Below are 10,482 nucleotides of genomic sequence, written 5' to 3' on the forward strand. Positions count from 1 at the left end.
GACATGTAGAGGCTCCTTAAGAGCAAAATATTTGACGATTTATTTATAAGTACTATTTATTAGTCTATACAAATAAAGACATTTTGACTTTGACTTTGACATTGAACTATTTTATAGCTTGACAGATTTCTTTAATACTCGAAGAAATAGGTCAGGTTATCCAGGTCTATTGTGGTAGTAGTACCGTGGAATTCCTGCAGCTTTCTGCATTTTCCAGATTGCTTGTTCATAAAATATTTTTGACGGGGATTTTTTTAGAAAATCATGGCACTCACTAAGAAAATGTCAACTTTATCTGTTTTACTAAGAGCCCATCTTTCTCCAATCTTCATTTGAATATTTATATTTAGTGTCATAAGTTAGTGCATCTTTTATTAACCGTGCCCTGAATGCGGCCCTGGCGCGGTCAGATCATGAAAGCATTCCCGACTGAGTCGCGTTCATTTTCATAGATTTATCGACGCGACGAACTTATGAGCGGCGCTTCTCAAACTTTTGAATATTAGATTATTTTGCATAAATGAAAAGATAGGTAAGTAACCGACATAGCTCGCAGAATTGCTAAAATCAAGTGGCAGTGGGCGGGGCACATAGCTCGTAGAGACGATGGCCGTTGGGGCAGGAAAGTTCTCAAGTGGCGACCACGGGATAGAAGACGTAGCGTGGGAAGGCCTCCTACTAGGTGGACCGACGATCTGGTAAAGGTCGCGGGAAGAGCCTGGATGCGGGCAGCGCAGGACCGCTCATTATGGGAAACCTTGGGGAAGGCCTTTGTCCAGCTGTGGATGTCATTTGGGTGAAACGAACGACCGAACGAATGAACAGATAGGTGTTCAAGATACCATTACCAGACTATTATCAAATATCTTCTCATCCGCCTTATACATTTTTTCATTAAATTCGCTTAACTTTATTGGTGGAAAAATTGCTTTCAGTAATAAATCTATGGATGGGGACTTTTGGTTCTGTTTAAAAAAAAACTGCAACGTATAAAGGAGTCAATTCAAACGACATTCAAAGCTTGTGAAAAAAAAAACACTTAACATTTGTGTTTATTTCGAAGTGATAGTGACCCAAAGATAAAAAGCTTCGAAATATACACAAATGTTAAGTGTTTTTTTTTTGTTTAAAAAGAATTTTGATAATTTGTATTGCAAAAATTACTAATACTCCCGTTAGCCCCCCGTCCGTACTAAGTAAGCTAACTAAGCTATCGTGGCTTCAAAATGTAAGTATGATTTTTATTAGATCAACTCAAGCAAAAAAACTTGTGTGCCAAATTCTTTAAAATTTTCATGTACCAGGCTAAAATACTGTTGCAGAGTATTTAAATCTGAAGTTTGAGCACCGCTGTCGATGCCGATTGAGCGCGTGGAACCGAACGTGTGTATTTGCGTCGCGCACCTGCCACGCCACTCGTCATGCGCGCGCGATGCATCATCCATCGACGAAGTAACATGCACCGGGATGCGCGTTAAATTACCGGGAATTAGACCAGAACCGGGATATTGTCGAGTATAACGAGGAACGAAAGGAGGTGGAACGAAAGGAACGTTGATAGACTTATGCCCGTTTTCACCATCAATCCTTACCTAATTTTTAAGTTACCCCTGTGGTGACAAATAATTAGAATTTTGTTTACATAGGGGTCACTTAAAAATTAGGGATTGATGGTGAAAACGGACATTAGCCTGAGTTGTACCACCTAGCTTTGACCGTAAGTAAGATAACCGGTGTTTTTTGTATATAGTTTGACAGAGTTTTGACGTTTGTTAAAGTCAAAATTAGATGGTGCGACCCAGCTTTAGCGTAGGAAGCTAGCTCCTATCTTTCGTTCCCACCGCTGCAACTCCTGTATAGCTAGGATCTGCACATTGACTGTATTAAATTACTAGGAATTAGACCAGAACTAAGGATTTTGTCGAAAAACGAAAGGCAAGGTGTAGGAGATTCTAACGGGACTATTCCCACCTCTCGATCTCATCGCTACAACTCCTGTAAAGCCAAGATCTGCAGCTTGAATAGCAATAAAACCCCAACTAATGATGGCCAAGTTTGGCCTGGGGGAAAGTCAAACTGTTATTGAATCCTTTACGGAATTGATCATAAGAACATAGGAGGAGTTCAATAACAATCGAGTTTCCTCCAAAGGAAGAGTCTGGGATGTGAAAAAGCGCTTTTTAAGAGCTTATTTGCAGAAAATAAATTACTACAATTGTGCAATTATTGAATAAAAACTGCTCCAACTGATTGGCGACTAACCGACTGGAAAACGTAGTGTAGGCAGGCCTCCTCAAACGATCTGGTGAAGGTGCGGGAAGCACCTAGATGCGGGCAGCGTAAGACCGGCCACTGTGGGGGGAGACTCCCCTTTGTCCAGGAGTGTCAGTCTTTTGGCAGAATCGAAGATGGCCTGGTTAGCTACCACCATCTTAACTAAGTCTGTCGCCATAACAACAATGTTAACAGAATTGTTGTGTTCCGGCAGTTAGAGGTAAGAACGCCAGTTCCTCCATGGTTGAGGACTCCGGATGAAGCTCGCTTCCACCTTCGGCCTGATCGTCACTTACCATCAGGTGAGATACATCCCAGAGGTTCTTCGTTATGGATTAAAAAAAAATATCAAATTCCAAAAATACCCTCAAGTTTCCCACCTCCAATCTTCCCACTTCCAAGTCGTATCGGCACACTCAATACCCTCTAATTTACAGCGCGCGTATGACAGACAGATATTGATGGTAATGCGCGTTGGCAGCGCACGCGCAGATACATAGTTGATGCATCATTGATTCCGTATTTAAATCGAGGCCGCCATCATTGGCACTGCGATTGAAATATTGAATTTGTTATTTTGAGAACGGTTTTTTGGTGGATATAATTTTGTGTTGGGAAATAATATGGGATATATCACTGGTGCTGCGTAAGAATGCAGTAAATATGTTTGTCCATATCTTTAGTCAAGATTTTTATACATTTTTGTATTTCATAGACATTGAAAGGTATGAAGGAAATGTCTAAAGGCGAAGAATATACCTTTAAAGGATGTTAGACAAACATCGTGGGTGTATGGGTATGGGTAAGGTCATTTTAAGAATACAAGTTCGCTACTTTAGTAACTCACTTAGGGTCAAATGGTTTTCTATGAAGACTTGATACTTTGAATAGACCAAATTCCACGACACTGAAACCGTCAAAAGTTAATAGGACATAAACCACTACTTATCTAGTAGTCTCTATAAAAATATAAGGTTCATCCTTGACTGCTAAACAATCATGCCCCACGTGGTATTCGAACCTGTTGACATAGGAACACCGTTCTATAAAGAAACCACCATGCAACTAGTATTCATTGCTTGTTTAGGTAGGTATTTACACAAACTAATTATCACAATCGCAAAGTATCACGTTGTCACTATCGAGTTGCACTCGAAAGCATTACTTGTACAAGCACGAACTAAAAATACGATTAATACCCCCCCTTTTCCCCCCTCCATAGACTTGGCACGTTAAAAAGCAATCTTCCTAATGGAATTTCAATTTCTACGGCGGAGCTAACTGGATCTGACTATGCAATATCGCCGAGACCTAGCGCCTAGATAGATATAAAAATGTCTGTCTGTCGATTTATTGCGGAAGAGAGATTCGAGAAAAGAATGGATTTTTATGATGAAAATTGGGGTCACAATACTGGTGTCAGACTCTAACATATTTTATTAATGCAAGTATGATTCTTATCGATTAATTACAGTAATGTCAATTAATAATTCAACACTCTTGGCTTGCTATTTCATCATCATCATCATTTCAGCCACAGGACGTCCATTGCTGAACATAGGCCTCTCCCAATGACTTCCACTTCGCACAGTTGCACGGTGGTCCCGATTTAATAAAACATGGACATTGATGCTAGAAGCACGAAATTTTTTTTGATGGTTACTGCTATGATAACTAATAAGGCAAAAAAATATTACAATCCTACGACCTCTATTTCGTAGTAAAAAAAATTATATACATATTTTTTGTATGGAAGAAATTACGTTTCTGTAAATTTTTCGAAATTCTTAAACGATGTCAAGATGCCGATCACACATGTTATAAAACAAGTGATTCTGAGTATTTCATGCGAAGATACTTGTCACTTATCTCTGCGTACTTTTGAGTTATCGAGGGTTGAAAAATCGATTTTTTTATATTAAATATTTCCACGAAAAATTGCCAAAATTACAATATGGTGTATAAGGGACACCTTTGATGACACATAACAACGACTCGCACTCGCGCGCGCTCCTATGCATCAGCTTTTAATAAAATAAAATAAAAAATTTACGGAAATACTTAATACAACGTTGTATGTATAGGTCCGCTGGCCGTCAAAAAGTAGCTTATACGAGAGATTGCCCAATTTACAATATGTCCATTATTGATAACTCACACAAATATCATCTCTCTCTGAAGGATAACAAGTTTTTTTTGTTTCCAGAAGCTTTTGATAGAATGGAAGCTCATAAATACTCTCTGAAGTGAGAATGAATCTCAAATTGAGATATTGCCATTTTGACAAATTACATGATGTAACTAGCGCTAACGTTTATCTTCAGGTAGACACAGTTTTAAGTTAAAAGATTGTCTACTATTTCACACTGTTTTTCGGTAGGTAGGTAGTCGCTAATTTCGTTTTGTTAGACTCTTTCGGTTTAGCACATTAAGCGTAAACTAATTCCTCCTCAGAACGATCTAAAAGTGTTAGAGAGCGCCTCTTCTTCTGCAGAAGAAGAATTTTGCATAAGTCTTCAAAAGGTTTTATATTTATACCAGAAGTCGATGGTTGCACATCTACTTCCGCAGTCTCATCAACTGGAGCGTCTTCCTTGGTGTTAACGTTGTCTATGCGTTGTGTTAACTCGGTAAAAAAACATTTTTTAAATCTATATTTTTACATTTCGGCCAGACCATTTCAGACTAAAATGACGAACGTATTGGCATTTGTTAGAAAGTAGTTTGAACACCAAATAAACTATAGATAATCTTAAACTTTATAGAATGTTTTGTCTATGTAATATTTTATGGATTATAAAATAAAAGACACTCGATCTTCGGCTTTCACAGAAATACGTTATTTCATTTCAATTATTCCCATTATAATAGGTTATGGGCCCAGTAAACCCAAAAAGTCATCAATAAGTACATTATCTGGAATAGGCGCGTATTTATTTACAAGAAGCAAGAACTGAAACATCAAAAATGTCTTCAAACGCATTCCTAACCAGTGTGCCTAAGCTATTGGGTCGCCAGAATTACCATGAATGGGCGTTTGCAGCGGAAAATTTGCTGGTCTTGGAGGGCATGTCTGACTGCATCAAGCAAGAAAGTTCAGGAGCCAGGGCAACAGAAGACAGAAAAGCAATGGCCAAGCTGATCCTAACAATAGATCCGTCATTATACGTCCACATTAAAGAAGCTAAAAGCACCAAAGATCTGTGGCAGAGAGTAAGAAACATGTTTGATGATTCTGGATTCTCAAGACGAATAACATTACTCAGGAATTTGATATCAATTCGCCTTGACAGCTGCGAATCAATGACGAGTTATGTTACACAAATCATCGAAACGGCCCAGAAGTTGTCGGGAACAGGTTTCTCCGTAAATGACGAGTGGATCGGGAGTTTATTGTTAGCTGGTTTGCCTGAAAAGTATTTCCCCATGATTATGGCAATCGAGCATTCGGGAATCGCCATTACCAGTGACGTAGTGAAAACGAAGCTCATAGATTTGGCAGGAAATGACTGCGAGGCGGGAAGCGCATTTTTGAGTAGAGGGCAGCACAGTCGTCATAGTTTGAAAGTTGGTAGCACTGGCAAGTTCGACAACTCCAACCAACTTCATGGCGGTGCGTATGGCGGAAATGGAAAGTCTATGCCCGACTCATCAAATGTCAAATCGGACAAGTCAAGTGTCAAGTGTTATCGTTGTAAGCAGTTTGGACATTACAAATCTCAATGTAAACAACAGAGTAATCAGCCTCAGATAAAGAAAACAAACGCATTTTCGGCAGTTTTCTTGAGTGGAAATTACAGCAAACAGGACTTCTATTTGGATAGCGGTGCGAGTACACATATGACTCCAAATATAAACATGATACAGAATGCATCTTTTACTACAAGCATTAAGGAGATTATAGCGGCAAATCAGAATGCTATGCCAGTTTTATGCTCTGGGGATGTCGATATCATGACCGTTACTCCGGATTCCCTTTATGAAGTGACGCTGAAAGATGTGTTGTGTGTGCCTAACCTTACCACAAACCTAATTTCCATCAGTCAACTTATCAAGAATGGGAATAAAGTCGATTTTAAAGAGAATTGTTGCTATGTTTACAACAGACAGAACACTTTAGTGGCTGTAGCAAATCTGATAGATGGTGTCTACAAGATGGTCATAGAAAAGAAACAGTGTTTGTTTACATCAAGCTCTTCAGCAGCAAGCAGTGAAATGTGGCACAGGAGACTTGGACATCTGAATATGAACGATCTGAACAAGATGAAAGATGGAGCAGTGACAGGAATATCGTGCACTGATAACTCCGTGATCAACAAAAACTCGTGCACCGTGTGCTGTGAAGGAAAGCAGTCGCGCTCACCATTTGGCCATGTGGGAACGAGGAGCAGCGAGCCTTTGGAAGTTATCCACGCTGATGTCTGTGGTCCCATGGAGGTTACTTCAATTGGTGGAGCAAGGTATTTTCTTATATTTGTTGATGATTTTACTCGAATGGTGTTTGTCTATTTCCTCAAAGAAAAAAGAGAAGTTTTCAAGTACTTCAGGGAATATAAGGAATTGGTAGAGAACCAACAATGTAGAAAAATCAAAGTATTCAGAACTGATAATGGGTTAGAGTTTTGTAGCAATGAGTTTGAGAATTTCCTAAAAAAGAGTGGCATAATACATCAAAAGACCAATCCATACACTCCCGAACAAAATGGTTTGAGTGAACGAACTAATAGAACAATTGTAGAGAGAGCCCGTTGTTTATTATTTGATGCAGGATTAGATAAGAAGTTCTGGGCAGAGGCAACAAACACCGCTGTCTATCTTAAGAATAGATCTGTAGCATCGGGACTAAATAATAAAACTCCTTATGAGCTCTGGACAAACAAGAAACCAGATTTAGCCCATATTAGAATCTTTGGTAGTCATGTTATGGTTCACATACCAAAAGAGAAACGACTAAAGTGGGATAGTAAGTCAAGAAAGCACATATTAGTCGGCTTCTCAGATAGTGTAAAGGGATACAGAGTTTATGACCCCATCAAAAGATGTATAACAACCAGTAGAGATGTTATTGTACATGAGAATGCAAAAGGAAACTGTACATCAGATTCTAATGTATCAGTTTCAGTTGGGGATATTGTCCAATCAGAGGTTCCAAGCAGTAGCAATAACATTGATGAAGAAAAGTTGGATGTCATTATGAGCCCTGTAGATTTCACTGAAAATGAGTCGCATGATGACACAGTAGGACCTTCAGAGTCTAATGCTTTAACTGATTTGGATTCAACTTTGCAGCAATCTCAAACATCTGTAGAGGAGGAGGAAACAATGTTACCAGAACCGGCAATTCCAGTAATACCCAAACGAGTGAGAAGGCCACCAGAACGGTATGGGTATACCAACTTATGCACCACGTCTAGTTCAGAGCCATCTTGTGATCCTGTGACTGTCAGAGAGGCATTGGAGAGTCCAGATCGAGACAAGTGGATTGAGGCAATGAAGGACGACCTGCAGGCATTTGATGACAATGATGCATGGGTTCCGGTTGAAAAGTTACCTAATGAAAAGACTTTAGTTCAATGTAAGTGGATTTTTAAAAGAAAGATTGATGTTGATAATAGTATACGTTATAGAGCGCGTTTGGTAGCAAAAGGTTTCACACAGAGACCCGGTATTGATTATGATGAAACATATTCACCTGTAGTGAAACATTCCACAATTAGGCTCTTATTTGCTTTGTCTGTACAATTAAATCTTGATATTACTCATTTAGATGTGAAAACAGCTTTTTTGAATGGATATCTAAAAGAGGACATTTATATGATTAAGCCTGATTTTAATGATAATAATAAGAAGGAAAAGGTTATTGTAAAGTTAAATAGAGCTATTTATGGCTTAAAGCAGTCCTCTCGCTCATGGTATGAAAGAGTAGAGCAATGTCTTTGTAAATTAGAGTTCAAAAAGAGTAAATTAGAACCTTGTGTTTTTACAAAAATGTACAATGATGTTAAAATAATAATTGCCTTGTACGTAGACGATTTCTTTGTTTATTCCAACAGTAAGAAAGAAACTGAAGAATTAATATCTGTGTTGAGTTCTAACTTTAAGATTAAAAACTTAGGACAGGTTCAACAATGTTTAGGCGTAAGGGTAAAAGTTGATAAAGATTTGAATTGCATTACTCTGGATCAGGAAAAATATGTAGAACAGTTGCTGGATAAATTTAATATGTTAGATTGTAAAATTGCAACTACTCCTATGGAATGTAAATTAGATATTGAAAAGCCTGATACATGCAATCCTGAGATTCCTTACCAACAATTGATAGGCAGTCTAATGTACCTATCAGTACTTACTAGGCCTGATATTTCTTTTTGTGTCAGTTTTCTTAGTCAGTTTAACAAATGTCACACTAATACACATTGGAGTTATGCAAAAAGAATACTCAGATATTTAAAGAAAACCAAGAATTATTGTCTAAAATATGTAAAAGAAAAATCTGAACTTGTTGGATTTGTTGATGCCGACTGGGCTAGTAATACTGTAGACCGCAGGTCTTATACTGGTTATTGTTTTACTATGTCAGGTTCAGCAATTTCTTGGGAGAGTAAAAAACAGAGAACTGTGGCTCTATCTAGTATGGAAGCCGAGTATATGTCCATTTCTGAAGCTAGTAAAGAGGCTATATATTTAAGAAACTTCCTGTTTGAATTAACTGGTAATCTAAGTACTGTTCTAATGTATAACGATAGTCAAAGCGCACAGAAATTAGTGGCAAATTATGTATGTCAAAAGAGAAGCAAACATATTGATATTAGATATCATTTTGTGAAAGATGTAATTAATGATAAAATAATTGATTTGAAGTACATGCCAACTAATGCAATGCCAGCTGATGTTCTGACTAAAGCGTTATGTCCCATAAAACATTATAAATGTATTGAAAGTTTAGGAATTAGTCAAATGGACTGTTAGATGAAATAAATTAAAAACTGTTATTGTTTTTGTAATTACCGTTTATTTGCTATAGTTGGGGTGTTAGAAAGTAGTTTGAACACCAAATAAACTATAGATAATCTTAAACTTTATAGAATGTTTTGTCTATGTAATATTTTATGGATTATAAAATAAAAGACACTCGATCTTCGGCTTTCACAGAAATACGTTATTTCATTTCAATTATTCCCATTATAATAGCATTGAATTGTCTTCCGAAGATTTGAGTAATTATCAAATCATTAAGTCGTAATTTTACAAGAAACATATCAAAGAAGATAAATGGTCTGCTTCCAGCAGAGCCCAAAAGAAATTTTTGCACCAGAATTCGCATTGGCTAGACTCTGAAATTGTCTGGCCGAATTGTAAAAATATAGATTTAAACAATGTTTTTTACCGAGTTAACACAACGCATAGACAACGTTAACACCGAGGAAGACGCTCCAGTTGATGAGACTGCGGAAGTAGATGTGCAACCATCGACTTTTAGTATAAATAAAAAACCTTTTGAAGATTTATGCAAAATTCTTCTTCTGCAGAAGAAGAGGCGCTCTCTAACACTTTTAGGTCATTCTGAGGAGGAATTAGTTTACGCTTTATGTGCTAAACTGAAAGAGTCTAACAAAACGAAATTAGCGACTACCTATAATCAAAGAACTGTTCCAAAACGAAGAACAGTGTGAAATAGTAGACAATCTTTTAACTTAAAACTGTGTCTACCTGAAGATAAACGTTAGCGCTAGTTACATCATGTAATTTGTCAAAATGGCAATATCGCAATTTGAGATTTATTCTCGCTTCAGAGAGTATTTATGGGCTTCCATCCTATCAAGAGCTTCTGGAAACAAAAAAAACTTGTTATCCTTCAGAGAGAGACGATATTTGTGTGAGTTATCAATGATGGACATTTGTAAATTGGGCAACCTCTCGTATAAGCTACTTTTTGACGGCCAGCGGACCTATACATACAACGTTGTATTAAGTGTTTCCTTTAATTTTATTTTTTATTTTAGTAAAAGTTGATGCATACGAAAGCGCGCGCGAGTGCGAGTCGTTGTTATGTGTCATCAAAAGTGTCCCTTATACACCATATTGTAATTCTGGCAATTTTTCGTGGAAATATTTAATATAAAAAAATCGATTTTTCAACCCTCGATAACTCAAAAGTACGCAGAGATAAGTGACAAGTATCTTCGCATGAAATACTCAGAATCACTT

The 10,482-nt window shown here is 37.6% G+C and overlaps 1 long non-coding RNA gene across 1 annotated transcript; it reads left to right on the forward strand.

The window, feature by feature from the left end:
* The first annotated feature begins 5,819 nt into the window (after nt 1-5,819).
* On the forward strand, nt 5,820-9,429 carry LOC135082536 (uncharacterized). Its single transcript, XR_010259411.1, has 2 exons — nt 5,820-6,734; nt 7,564-9,429. It is a non-coding gene; the product is annotated as an uncharacterized LOC135082536 (long non-coding RNA).
* The last annotated feature ends 1,053 nt before the right edge of the window (nt 9,430-10,482 follow it).

This window comes from Ostrinia nubilalis, chromosome 21 (assembly GCF_963855985.1).
Source record: "Ostrinia nubilalis chromosome 21, ilOstNubi1.1, whole genome shotgun sequence".
Classification (NCBI taxonomy): Eukaryota; Metazoa; Arthropoda; class Insecta; order Lepidoptera; family Crambidae; genus Ostrinia; species Ostrinia nubilalis.